General features: G+C 42.9%; 1 long non-coding RNA gene across 2 annotated transcripts in view; it reads left to right on the top strand.

Annotated features, from left to right (window-relative positions):
- Positions 1-14487, top strand: part of LOC144249213 (uncharacterized) — a 182149-nt gene that overhangs the window by 56104 nt on the left and 111558 nt on the right. The window contains exons 3-4 of one of the 2 annotated variants that reach the window (XR_013342192.1): positions 11095-11256; positions 12119-12256. This is a non-coding gene — a long non-coding RNA (uncharacterized LOC144249213). Of the gene's footprint in view, positions 1-11094; positions 11257-12118; positions 12257-14487 lie in introns of those variants that run through there. The other variant, XR_013342191.1, reaches the window with a different exon arrangement.

Below are 14487 nucleotides of genomic sequence, written 5' to 3'. Positions count from 1 at the left end.
TATCACCTTCACTATAAGTCAAAATATTACTAACAAATCCTGTAGGTGTCATAGCAGAATTTCTTCATAATTGTGTCATCAATTTTTGGAGACCAGTCTAAAATATACCCACTATCTTTAGACACCTTATGTTGTACAGGAAAGGTATTTACACAATCCATCCATCTAGGAAAGGTGCCAATCTCAATTGTAGAACTATTTGGACAGTGGTGAATCCGTGGAGGTTTTGCAGAAATGACTGGCTTGTTATGGGAAAGTCCCATCTTAATTACTCATCTAGTATAAGGTTTTAAGTCCCCATAAATAGAATTATTTGTCAGTCTAGGTCTACCAATCGCTGTCTTTTCTTCGAATGATACCTTCAGACAGCCAGTATGTTTATCGTGTGGCCAACACAAAGGTAATTGGGCACTGTAGCCAGAATAATTAAATCTAGTCACATGATTGGGAGTAATATGAGTATCTGTAAATCCTCCCATCATGAATGAGTCATTAGTAAATACTGGAATGGATTCTCCAGTCCACACAGCTGGGTGTACCAGGGGTGGATCTGGGAAATATGTCCAGTAAGTGTCTACTTGATCCTCCTTTACCTGACAGCCCAGCAGGGCAATTACTGTTGCTACCATCGTCACTGGGTCCTGTTCTCTCCTAGGTGTTGAAGTATTTGGGAAGCCTGGGTTGTTAGCTTCTTCATGTCTTCCCATGAAATCAGCTTTTCAGATGGGTCAATCTGGTCTTTCTTCATCCTTTTCCAATATCTCCTTTTGGATAGGGGCTCCTCCGGGTCGATCCTCAGATGCTTGAATCTGGGTTCTATCTCTTCCATGTCTGATAGCATGTTCAGGCACCCAAATAGGACGGAAAGCACCTTCTGGAAATATAAAAGCATGACCTCTGCCCCACATAATCACTGGATCTGGGCCTTTCCACTGACCAGTCTGTAAATCTTTCCACAAAACTCTGCCTAAAGGGCCTGTTACTGAGGGAGACATTTGCCTCTCAGCAGCAGTGTGACCTTCTGCTTCACAGTTTAAAAAATTTAAAACAAACAAAGCATGATTAAGACTATTTTGGGGAGTCATAACCCTATTTTCCCCCTTTAATTTTTGTAATTGAAGCTTAATAGATAAATGAGCTCGTTCCACAATGGCTTGACCTTGGGGGGTTATAAGGAATTCCTGTTTTATGATTAATTTTAAACTCTTGGAAAAATTGTTGAAAAGAAGAGCTTACATAAGCTGGAGCATTATCTGATTTAATCTGCATAGGGCACCCTAAAACAGAAAAAGCTGCTAGGCAATGAGAAATTACATGTTGAGCATTTTCCTTAGTACGTGCTGTGGCAAAAATAAATCTAGAATAAGTGTCCACTATGACATGCACATAACACTGCTTACCAAATTGAGGAATATGAGTTACATCCATTTGCCATATTTGATTTGGTTTTAATCCACGGGGATTTACCCCTGATGGCAGAGATGGAGTGTGAATAACACACTTAGGGCTTTGGCTTACAATCTGACGAGCTTGTTCTCTAGTAATATTAAATTTTTTACGTAAGCTAGAAGCATTTTGATGATGTAAGGAATGGGAAGCTAGTGCACAGTCATATGAAGACATCTGTTGATAAAAAGCTACTAATTTATCAATTTTGTCATTACCTGAAACTAAAGGTCCTGGAAGATTAGTACGAGCTCGTATGTGTCCTATGAACATGGGTATTTTTGCATTAGCACTGCCTTTTGTAAATTATGAAATAATTCAAATAACTCCTGTGATGAAGTATACCCAATAACTGAAGTTTCAATGTTTTTAGTAACTCTGACTGCATATACGCTGTCAGAATAAATATTAATAGGCTCATTTGAAAAGTAATTTAAGGCACAAATCAGAGCTTGAAGCTCTGCTCTTTGGGCAGAAGTATAAGAAGTTTGTATTACCTCTGTGTGAACACGACTATAAAAACCTGCTTTACCTGAGTTAGAACCAATTGTGAACACCAGTAAAGCTTCATCTATAGGATATGCACATACAATCTTTGGAAAAATAAGTGATGTTAATGATGCAAATTGTATAACCTTATCATGAGGGTAATGGCTATCTATCTGGCCAGGAAAATCAGCAAAAGCTATCTGCCATGAACTAGAAGTTTGAAAAAGCCAATTAGTCTGTTGAACAGAAAATGGAATGATTATGATGTCAGGCTCAGATCCAATTAATTGTAAAATCCTAGTTCTGCCCTTAATTACTAATTGAGCTATAGAATCATGAAAAGGAATTAATGTTTTTTGAGGGGAGTGGGATATATAAATCCACTCAATAACTCCTAATCTTTGCCATATGGCTCCTGTTGGGGTATGCTCAGTTGGAAATATTAATAAATACACTATTTCTTTAGGATCAACTCTAGTAAGCTGTGCATTTTTAATTGCATGTTCAACTCTCCTTAAAGTTGTTCTAGCTTCTAAGGTCAGCTGACGTGGAGAGGTTGGAGAGGGATTTCCTTGTAATATCTGAAATAAAGGACTTAACTCAGAAGTAGTTAGTTTTAAGGATGGCCTCAGCCAATTAATATATCCTAATAGCTTTTGAAAATCATTAAGGGTATGTAACTCCTTAACTCTTATCTGAAGATTTTGAGGACGGATTGTACGTCCTTGAATTATCTGACCTAGATATTGAAAAGGAGGCACCTTTTGAATTTTTTGAGGAGCTATGCATAAACCCATTGCTGTAAGTGAAGTCTCTAACTGAGTAAAAATTTCTGAAAGTACCTCTGGATTAGCATGAGCCAATAATATATCATCCATAAAATGAATAATATACGCATCAGGAAAGCTATTTCTTATGGGATCTATTGCCTGGTCTACATATTTTTGGCACAGGGTAGGACTATTACGCATTCCCTGTGGGAGTACTTTCCAGCAATATCTTCTAACAGGTTCCTTAAAATTAATTGCTGGGACACTGAAGGCAAATCTCTCACAATCTCCAGGATGTGACCTTATAGAGAAAAAACAGTCTTTTAAATCTATTACCATCAAGCTATAGTCTAAAGGGATGGCTGTGGGGGAGGGAAGACCTGGCTGTAATGATCCCATAGGTCGAATTGCATGATTTATCACCCTTAAGTCCTGTAGCAATCTCCAATTTCCTGACTTTTTCTTAATAACAAAAATAGGTGTGTTCCAAGGACTAAGCGTTGGTTCAATATGACCAGCCTGAAGTTGTTCCTCAACTAACCTATGAATTATTTTAAGTATTTCCCCTGATATGGGCCACTGAGAAATCCATATAGGCTCCTCTGTGAGCCAGGTGATGTTTTTCAGCTGTCTTAGGGATCGGGGAAGTATTCAGGGCCCCTAGTAAAAATTTTGGCTTGGAGCATTTACTAATCTTTGTCGTGGAGACTGGTTTGTAAACAGATACTCTTCCTGAAGGGTCTCCTTATCATCTCCAGGAAAATACCTCTGATTAACTTCCTCAACTGACCTTATAGAGTTTGGAGTAACTAATAATAATCCCATTTGGCTAAAATATCCCTTCCCCATAGGTTAGCTGGTAAAGACTCTAACACATAAGGCTTAAATACTCCACTGTTCCCATCGGAATCTTCCCAACAGAGATAGTTGGCACTTTGAGAGGGCTGTGAAATCTGTCCTATTCCCTCTAGGTTAGCTGGTGCTACATGTAAAGGCCAGTTCCTAGGCCAGAATCTACTAGAAAAGACAGAGATATAAGCCCCTGTGTCTACAATTCCTAGGAACTTTTTATTATTAATTTTAAGTTCTAATAAAGGGCGTTCTTGTCGCACTAGCTATGACCAGTATACTCTGTCTGGCGGTTTAGAAACTGAATCTACTGGTGGGTGTCTCCCTGAATCACAAGGCAATAAAATCAATTGGGCAAATGTATCCTTTGGAGTGAGCCATAGGGCATAATTGGACCTTACGGTAACATTTAATTGTCCCTTAAAATTTGAATCTATCACACCAGGTATCACCTCAATGGCTCCCTTTAAATTATTACGTCCCCAAATTAAACCTATAGTATTATCAGGAAGCAGCCCAAAAATCCCAGTAGGGATTTGTTCTGGCCCTGTTTCAGGATTCAATTCAACTATCCTTGAAGGTCCTAAGAAAACTGTCTGCGATCTATGTTCCGGTAAAAATCGCGGGCAGTCCTGGTCGGCGACAGTAACATCACACTGTGCCACCTCTCTTCGAATTCCCTGTATTGTTGCTTGGCCCGGGGTGGGGCCGTCCAGACGTTTTTTGTCCTCCCGCTAGGAGGAAATGATGGCGAGAAGGTGGGCTGATCCGCGCCATCTTGATCCGCCACGTGGGGTTGAGTCCTGCAATATCTATTATCACCAGTAGATGGAGCTCTGAACTTAAAATTGCGCATGCCACACTCCCCCGCAAAATGATTACTTTTCCCACAAACATAACATCTCCAGCGGGGCTTTCTTACTAAGTCCTGTGGTCTTAAGGTTTCTTTTAGTGACGCAGCTAGGGCTACTGTGTGCAAATGGGTAGAGTCTATGTCAGAACATAAGCGGATAAACTCAGAAACTGTCCCTTTTTTACACTGCGGCCTAAGAATGTCTTGACAATACTTATTTGCATTTTTAAATGCCAATTGCTTAACAATAAACTCACTCGCCCCAGGGTCCCCGATTGACCTGTTTGCCGCCTGGTACAATCAGGCTATGAAATCTGAGTACGGTTCACTGGCACCCTGCCTGATTTTGGTAAGAACTAAATTGGATTGGTCCTTAGAGACAATCTGCCTCCAGGCACGTTTCGCACAATCAGTTATTTGATTGTATACTACAAATTCATAATTTAACTGTCTTTCTAAATCAGTAAATTCACCTGTTCCTAAAAACATTTCTACCGGCGTTTCTAAATTCTGTCTGTTATTCTTTTCTGCCTGTTCAGTAGAAAAATCAGTCCAATAAGTATGCCAGAGCAAGAAATCTCCCCCACTCAAACAAGATCTAGCTAAGGAAATCCAATCACTAGGAGGAAGGGGCTGCGAGCAAATATTTTCTATCAGGCTCTGTACAAAAGGCGAATTCGGACCATACGTCTCACATGCACTTTTTAGTTCCTTAATGGTTTTAAATGGGATTACAGCATGAACTGTAACTCTCTGATCTTGCTCATTAACTTGCTCAAAAACTGGAAAAAGTTGAAAACCGTTAGTATCCTCCCCATCTTCCTGTGCTTTCTTAATACCTCGCTGGAACGAGGTAAGAAAGTGTCTTGACCCCCAGCCGGCAAAGGAGGACACGACTCAGGATTCTTCTTTCAGCAGTTTATTCAGGCCTTGATTAGTGTATCATCTGCTAGCGCCCGCACCCCACACACCCAAGCACAGCCTGATAAAGCTCCCCGCATCCCGATCCCAAGCCACCATGTGGACCTTTCTCATAGGGTGATAAGGGATTGTGCGCCAACTCTCCATATCAGGAGTTGTTTATCACAGGCTACAGTGGAAGCCGGCGCCATCTTCTAATGGCAGCCATGGTCTATAAGTACGGCTCACCACAGTTCCCCCTTCTGTTTTATTAAACAATGCAGGCAAAAGTAGAGGTCCTATCCCACTGTGCAGAAGTGGCTGCAGTGTATGGTTCAGTCCTAAGGAGGGCCCTTCCCCAGACCTGACCCCATATCAGCCGACGCCTTTTTTCGTAGGGCGGGACGTGGACGTCAAACCCGCATGCAATAGGACATGCTTTCCTTGAGGTCCGTTGGGGGATCACTCAAGTGCAGTGCCTTGCCTCGCATCCTGCATCGTGATGACGGCGAGAAGTAGGATAACACAGGTAGCCTGGTAGTAATGACAAAAATTAAGTTGGCAACACTATCCCTAAACCCCAGAGGAAGGTATAGATTCTATAGCAGAGAAGAAATACCAGTCCTGAAACGCTTCTGCGTGCAATGGTAACAAAACCTGCAGAGTGCAAGGGCTATCCAGCACTGGGAGAGCATGAAGAAGAGGACATGCCAATCCCAGTGCAATGTTAAAATAACTTGGGGTGCAATGGCCATGCCCAGAAATCACTGTTTAAGATGTGCAAGCCAGATTTGTGGAGAAATGCCATTTTCTAAGGCCGCAAGAGCCTGTACGATCATAGCCTTTTCTTGCTCATGGCGAGTTTTAAGGCGACAGAGAAGCCACAAACAAAGCACAACACCGAAGCAACACATTGCACCAAAAATGCCCACTACCACCCATTCCTTAAAAAAGGAAAAGGCAGAGGATAGCCAACTGGTGAATTGACCCAAAGTCACTGGTTCGACACGGGTGCTATTCAAAACAGCAATCTGAGTTAGTTGAGACTGGATCAGGTTTTCTGCTTCCATGGACCAGGTTCCGGATAAATACTCTCCGATGATGCGGGAGGCATTTCTGGAATCATTAAATCTGACAGAGGTTATACATAAATGTGCACGTTGATCATTACAACCCAAATGTACTAGGTCAGACAATTCCTCAACTTGAACTTGAAGTAGATCTATCCTTTGATTAGCAGCCAAAATCCCAGATAGAATGTGTTGATTAATTCTACTTTGAGATTCAAGTATGGTGGATGTTTGTTGAATAACCTGATTAATAGTGGCAGCGGTTTGTACCTGGCTGGCCATGGCTACTCCAGCCGTAACTGCTGCAGCAGCAGACACCACCACAGCTGTCACTATAGCTGCCTTACATTCTTTAGTACATTGTTCAAAAACAAGTTGTTTAATCAAGGGCGTTGCTCTATCAGGGTCACCAAAGATTTTTCCTGCGGCGTCCACCATCCTAGCAACAAAGTCTGAGAAAGGTTCTGTAGGGCCCTGCATAATTTTAGTCAGATTGCCAGAGACTTCTCCTCTATTTGGGAGTGATTTCCATGCACGGATACAAATGTTATTAATCTGTTCATATACTTCAGGGGGGTATCCTGTTTGTTGATTAGCAAAACTGCCTTGTCCCAGAAGCATATCCTTATCCCAAGCGGGGCGTCCTGCTGCATGATTTTGGGCAGCCTGCTCTACTGCACCCTCTAGCACAAATGCTCTCCAGTCCAAATATTTGCCTGGGGAAACACAAGCGCGCACCAGACTAGCCCAATCTGAGGGAGTCATGCAAAATCTAGTAAGTCCCTCCACCTGAGTAAGGGTGAAAGCAGCATCTATGCCATAAGTGTGGACGGATTCTGCCAAGGTTTTAATTATCTTAAAGTCTAAAGGCTCATGATACCTTCCCCTGTTATTGTCCTGAAACACCGGGTACGCAAGTCCCATATCTGTATTGACTGTCCTCCAAACTTGCGTATGAAAAGATCTCCCGGAACTTTGGCTCCCCCCACATACGGGGGTGGGGCAACAGGCATCATATCTTCTTCTAGATTTTCAACCTCCTCCTCCTCAGAATACTGCTGACCAATATTAGATCCCTCCCCCTTCTTACAGTAGGCTTGCGTGCCTTGTGTCTCCTTTTTCTTCTTTTTTATTTTTATCTTATGTAGTTGCTGCAACAATGTATCAAGGTCCTCAGAACTCTCTGAGCCGCTTGTGTCCTCTGGTGTTTTGAATTCGGTCAAGTCTGGATAAAGCCTTCTCCTATTTTTCTTTTCAGGCTCTTTTGCCTTCCCACTAATCTTACTCGTAATACTCTCTGCCACTTCGCTATGTGACCCTTCAGATTTTTCCTCATGTAGTTGTTCAAGAACGGCCTGACCTTCACTCACAGCTTCCTGGCATTTACCGTCTGTTATACACCCTCTAACCAACTTCCAAAGTGGTATAACGCCATCCTCTAAAGTACCTTGCTCATAAGCGAAATCCAGATCTCTCCCTAATTTGTCCCAGCTGGGAATTGTAAGACTCCCTGAAAAAACAAACCAAGGAGCAGCTATATCAGCTTCTCTTAAAAACATCCGCAAAGTACTCTGCTACACCCCAAGTTTAAACGTAGCAGCCCATCCAGGGCCAAAAAAAATTGGGCTTGAAGAGGTAGCACCCATAATGTTTTTCTAAGTGATAAAGAAAGTGAAAGTACAAAAGCCCCGCTCTCTCTTTATCTACAGAGGAGCATCCCGTTCTATTAGTTCCCCGCTCTCTCTTTATTTACAGAGGAGCGTCCCGCTATTTGCTTGCGGATTCCCACTTACCTGGGAACTTACCGGTGCACCACCCTGACTGCTGAAAGTTCTGGATCCTGGGTTCGAGGACGGGCCACCAATTGTCGCGACCCCTCGCCAGCAAGGGAAAAAACACGACACAGGCTTCTTCTTTCAACAGTTTATTCAGGCCTTGATTAGTGTATCATCTGCTAGGGCCCGCACCCCACACACCCAAGCATAGCCTGATAAAGCTCCCCACATCCCAATCCCAAGCCGCCACGTGGACCTTTCTCATAGGGTGATAAGGGATTGTGCGCCAACTCTCCATATCAGGAGTTGTTTATCACAGGCTACAGTGGAAGCCGGCGCCATCTTCTAATGGCGGCCACGGTCTATAAGTACGGCTCACCACGAGAAAGGTCATTGTTAATCCAGCGTACCTGTTAAATTTTGTCCTTTTAGCAGGTAATGGCCAAATTCGAATAGCCTGGGCAGGTGGTGTTAAACGCAGCCTGTTAAAATTTCTCTGTAAGTCCTGAATTTCAACGTCTGATTCTTCTCCTTTGGACTGCGAGTCATGGCCAGACTCTGCGCTGTAGCCATTTTGAAATTGGGCTTCTAAGCCACGTGGCGGAGAAGAACTCTGTGCCCCTCTAAGAATCTCATCCGGATTTTCCTCCCCAGGAACATCCTCTACCTCTTCTGGAGGACTTTCTAGAACTGCGGAGGTTTCTCCTCTATGATGTTCCTCCCTATAATCTCCCAGCAGGCTAGCCTGATCCTGCAAGTTTAAAGTCACATTCCTAACTTTTGGTTTGGCCCCTAGCGCCTTTGTTTTTAAATGGCTCAATGGAAAGGGAATTAACTTAGCCTCAGGCAGATTTTCCATTTGAATAGACCTAATAGCTCTCTGCATGCCTTTTAATAGGTCTTCAGGGGGCCACGAACTCTGGCCCATATATTCAAAAAGACAAACTTCCAGAGCCGTCCAAGTTTTCTGAATATTTTCTATGCCTCCAGGTAATTCATTAGAAAGACAAACCTTTTGTAAATTTCTTCCTAATTTCTCCCAAGTAAATAAATTTGGTGACTCTTGTTCACAAAACCAAGGACAATATTCACCTACAATCTTTAAGAATTGTAATAACTGAGTTTTCTTTATCTGTTTTCCTTTCTGACTAATTATACTGTCTAAAATAGTTAGATACATTTCCTTATCTGTAGAAGTTGAATTTCCCATTTTAATGAATTTAATGTCTCTTTCCTTCAATATCTCCAGGTACTTTTGTGACCCAAATCGTCACCACTTCCTTTATCTTTATCTTTTTCTTTATAGCGTGCTCCCACTCAATCTAGCTAATCTAGAATGCCCCCCTTGTGGGCGCCAATTCCACCATGGTTTCATTAATGAGGTTCTTGGCATAAAAGTTAACTAGTGAGATCGAAATAAAACACATAGACTCAGTTACCTTTTTCTATGACCAGGTCCAAGATGGCTCCCCTATCTGGCTCCAACCTCGAACCACCCGTAGGGCAGAAAGGATTACTCAGGGCTAGCAGGAGAGAGAGAGCGAGCACGCCAGGGAGTAGCCTTTTATTGGGGAACAAGAAATTCAGGGGAGAATTCCATCCAATGAAGGTTGAGGGGGGCCACACTCCAAGCTCAGGGTCAGTGATTGGCACCCTGGGTCAGTGGTCAGTCACACCCCCACACAGACGGGTTCTCTCATCAGGAGAGGTTCGGGAAAGCTCCGACCCAGCCAGAGCGCCTCAGACCCAAACCGGGAGTCGCCAAGTCACGTGTGAGAATGGCTCCCCACAGAAGGTCATTTAAAGCTGGAATAATTATGAGGGAGCAGGGGACCCGCAGCACCTGGCCCATCTGTGCAGATGGTCATGGGGAGGTTGCGAGGGGAGGCTGTTGGCAGTTGGGTGCTGTGTACCCCTTTGCACCAACTGGGGAGCACCACATGAGGAGCCGGTCGGTGGTCACGGGGTGAGAGCTGGTGTCACCGCAGAAGAAGCGCCAGTCTGGAGGGCAGCCCAGTGGCTGGTAGCGCTCTCCACCAGGGCGAGGAGCAGAGACATCTCATTGGGCACAATCTCGGGGTGAGCAGGCACTGGGCCAGCAGGGTATTGGAGGGCTGGGCGGAGGGGCTGAGGTCCGATGTTGTGGGCTCCCTGCTGCTCCAGGAGCTCTGGGGGCTGCAGAGCTTGGGTGAGCTTGGGCCCTAGCCACAAAAGACCACCCAAAAGAAGAGGAAAACAGACCAGAGAACTGCAAGCAGGGGGATCCTGCATGTTGGACAAATGCATCACAAGTGTAGGGAATGTGGGAAAGCCTTTAGTCCTAAAGCTACACTGTCCAGCTCCGGAGGATCCACGCTGGAGAAAGGACTTAGTAGTGCAATGAAGGTGGAAAAGCGTTCAGTCGAAAAGGCAACCTTATTCAGCCCAAGAGAATCCACACAGGACAATCGCCTTATAAGTGTGGTGAAATTGGAAAAGAATTTAGCCATCATTCTAACCTAAGTGTACACCAGAGAGTGCACAGGAGAGCAAGGCATCACAAGTGCAATGATTGTGGGAAGGTCTTCATACTCAAATCCACATTTGTTCATCATAAAAGTATCTATAGTGGAGAAAATCTTTATGATTGCAGTGAGTGTGGGAGATCCTTTGGCCACAAACACACTCTCAGTAAACAACAGAGAATTCATACTGAGACAAAGCCTTTTGAGTGTGTTCCTGACTAGGCCTAGGAAATGCTGCTTGGTGGGCTGGCCAAAAGGTGGAAAACAGGTGGGCTGAAGGGGGGCAGGATGGAGCAGGCCAGGACACACTAATTAACAACCTTTTGACTCCCTGTAGGAAGGGGCAATTCCTGGGACAGTTAACCCTGGCAACAGACTGGAGCCGGGGCAGGTTCTTGGTAAGAGTGGAGGAAAGTTTCTGATAAATTAACATTTCAGTCCCCCAGGAGACATCTCCAACTTCCTGGACTCACTCAAAATTGGCCTCCTTGATCTGACCTGAGGATTTGCCTGTCTATACTGACTTCCTGTCTAATTCTGGCTTCAGAACCTCAGATGTCATCAAAGATGGCTTATCCTGCTGCTGCTGCTCCTGTTGCTGTGAGTATACTTCCAGAAACCTCTGGAACATGCTTTCTGCTGGCTTACCACTAGTTCACTTTTCAGTTAGTCAACCTCTTTTATATCTACCTATGGTAATTGGAATCACTAGGAAACTTACTCGATGGAATATTAACTTAGTTTAATGATTAAATTTATTAAAAAGAAAACCATTTTGTTTTCATTCTTAGAGTTTCATTAATATATATATTCTACCTCAGGAAATACTCTCTGCATAGTTTTATGGAACTCTGAAAACTAAGAAAACAATTCAATATCTCTCAGTGTTTCTTAGACTGTAGTGTGCAAATTAGCCACTTAAAGTTCTTGGTTTAAATGAGATGCCTATGCCCTATCACATAGATTGTGATGGGTGTGGCCCAATATATACACTTCAGATTTTGCAGGTGATTCAAACATTAGGTTTTGAGAAATTCTTTTGGAGGGCAAAATTCTATAATATTTTACCCTCCAACAGCACAAGGAGTCTATGAAATTGAAATTAATATGTTCTTCTTCCAGGACTGAGCTTTGAAGCAATTTCTACTAAAGCCTTGAGCTTCAGTGCTTAACTAAAGAGGATGTGCTAATTAGGAGGTTAGCTTTGTCAAGTTTGGAATAATTTAAATTTATATATTTTGAATTGATAGAGACTATTTAAATCACCTATAATTCTGCAAACATTTCTTTCGTTGCTGGCACTTCTTTATTTAATTTCTTCTAACAGCTGCATGAATGAATTTGGCAGGGCCCTGAGACCTTCCTTGGATCCCTCTCTAAGCTACCTGCTGCAGACCACTCATATCTACCTGTTGCCCCTCAGTGGTATCTACTTACACCCAGCCCTCTCGCTCCTCCCTAGAAAACACACCTGATGCTTCTTGGCATAATGATGTAATCCCACAGGAAACAAAGCCTCCTTCACCTCCCACCCAGGTTCTCAGCTTGTCTGTTAAAACTAGAATTACAGCAAGCCCCACAGCAGCACCTCCATTCTAAAGGCAGCAAGAAGATGCAGGCAAATCTCTCAAATTTCTTTTCAAACAACTATTCTCTTCTCTGGGACCCAGCCTGGAGCAAGGCCCAGCCTGTGAACCCACATTCAGAAGGTTTCACAAAGATCTATTTATCCTTTTGAGGGACTTATCTAAAAGTGGAGAGGGGCAGGCCTTCTCAGCTCCAAGGGCATGGGATGTGTTTCTTATGCTCAGGGAAGTAAAAAAAAAACTGTATTGAGAAGAATATGATGACATGTTGATAGATATACTCCTAAGTAGTTAGGTTTTGTGGCTCAGCAATTGCTTCCTCTCACTGTAAGTTGAAATGTATTCTTTCATTTGTGTATTTAGATTAATGTAGATTAATCTAAGTATTTAGATTAGTAGTTTCTCAAAATTCAAATTTCTTTACCATCAGCATGTGTCTGCTATGTGTATTAGATTTATATTACAGTAAAAAAAAAGAAAAAAGAAAAAACTGTCTTTAAACTTGGAATGTGTGAGGCCCTGGATGAAAGTCTTTGACAAGGTTGAAGAAATGGATTTGAAAATAGCATCATAAAATGAGGGCAGATAACTATGTCCCCTACCTCTGTCCCCTACATAGACCATTGTCCTTAAGTCCAGGATGATATCTCAATAAGTCTCCCCTGATGTTGGCAGTTTGTCTTCTAGCAAAGGCACACACTGGTTAATATTCCACTAATAAATTTTCCTTTGATTCTGGGACATATTACTTCTCTATTAATCACTGTTGTATCCATAATTGTGCCTCTAATGCATACAAAAGAAGCCAGTGAAACCTATAGAATGTGCTTGCTCTTAGAGAAAAGAGCTCCAAATCCTGCCCAGAAGGAGCAGCAGGGCCTCCTCCTAACAAGCAGCCTTCAGCTAGGGTCAGGGAACAGCACTGGACTCCAGGGACAGACAGTGGTGGCTGCCTCACTGTTGTGTGCTGGTTGCAAGTCCTTTGTGTCTAAACTGAGGGGTGGGATGACTGGATCAAATAGTAGTTCCATTCCACATTTTCTTAGAAATCTCTATATTGCTTTCCATAGTGGTTGCACCAATTTTCAGTCTCACCAGCAATGTGTGAGTGTATAATTTCCCCACATTCTTGCCAACATTTATTGTTGCTTGTATTCTTGATGATTGCCATTCTGACTGGAGTGAGGTGGAATCTCAGTGTAGTTTTGATTTGCATTTCTCTCATGGCTAGGATACACCAGTTATCAGTGATGAGATCTGCTTCCTCACATGTTTAAATATAACTTTAAAAAGGGTGCGGAGGCAAGAATATAAGACAGGGCTTATTTATAGAGGGGTAATGCAAACTTCTCCTGTGAAAGAGAAGGGGGCCATAGCTAGTATCCTGGTGTCCCAAAGAGCGAGAGCATTCTGTCTTCCTTTGCTTTCCTGCTCTCTTCTCCTTCTCTCTTTCCTTCCTGCATGTGTGACTAGGCTCAGGAGATTGCCCAGGTGGGATGGTCAAAAGGTGAGAAGCAGATGGGTTGGAGGGGCCAGGATGGAGTGATGTGGGCAGGAAGTGGTCCCAGGATGCATCAATTAACAATTTTTACAACTCCCTGAAGGGAGGGACAATCCCTGGGGCAGGTTACCTTAGCAATAGGTTGGAGCTTTGGCAGGTTATCTTGATAAAGGTGGAGGAAGGGCTCTGAAGACATTAAGATTTCAGTTCCTCAGAGGGGGTCTCCAACTTCCTGGACCTAAACTGGACTCCCTTCTCTAGATCGGATTCTTGCCTATCTACACTGAATGTCTGTCTTTAATTCTGACTTCAGCTAAAGATATTGAACATTTTTTTCATATATTTGTTGATTGATTGCATTTATTCTTTGAAGTGTCTGTTCAGTTTCTTTGCCCATCTATTGATTGAGTTATTGGTTTTTTTGGTGTTTTTTTTTTTTTTTTTAGTTTTTAATATATCCTGGAGATTAATGCTCTATCAGAGGTGTGTGTGATGAAGATTTTTTCCCCATTCTGTGGATTCTGTTTTCATGTCATTGTGTCTTTGCTGTGAAGAAGTTTTTTAATTTGAATCCATCCCAATTATTGATCTTGATTTTACTTGTGCACTATAGGAGTCTTGTTAAGGACATCAATTCCTAAGATGACATGTTAGAGATTTGGGCCTTATTTTTCTTCTATTAGGAACAGGGTCTCTGTCCTAGTGCCTAATTCTGTGATCCACTTTGAGTTGATTTTTGAACAA

Source organism: Urocitellus parryii, chromosome 11 (assembly GCF_045843805.1).
Source record: "Urocitellus parryii isolate mUroPar1 chromosome 11, mUroPar1.hap1, whole genome shotgun sequence".
Lineage (NCBI taxonomy): Eukaryota > Metazoa > Chordata > Mammalia > Rodentia > Sciuridae > Urocitellus > Urocitellus parryii.
The sequence above is the reverse complement of the archived record's forward strand: the minus strand, read 5'-3'. Positions and strand labels throughout refer to the sequence as shown.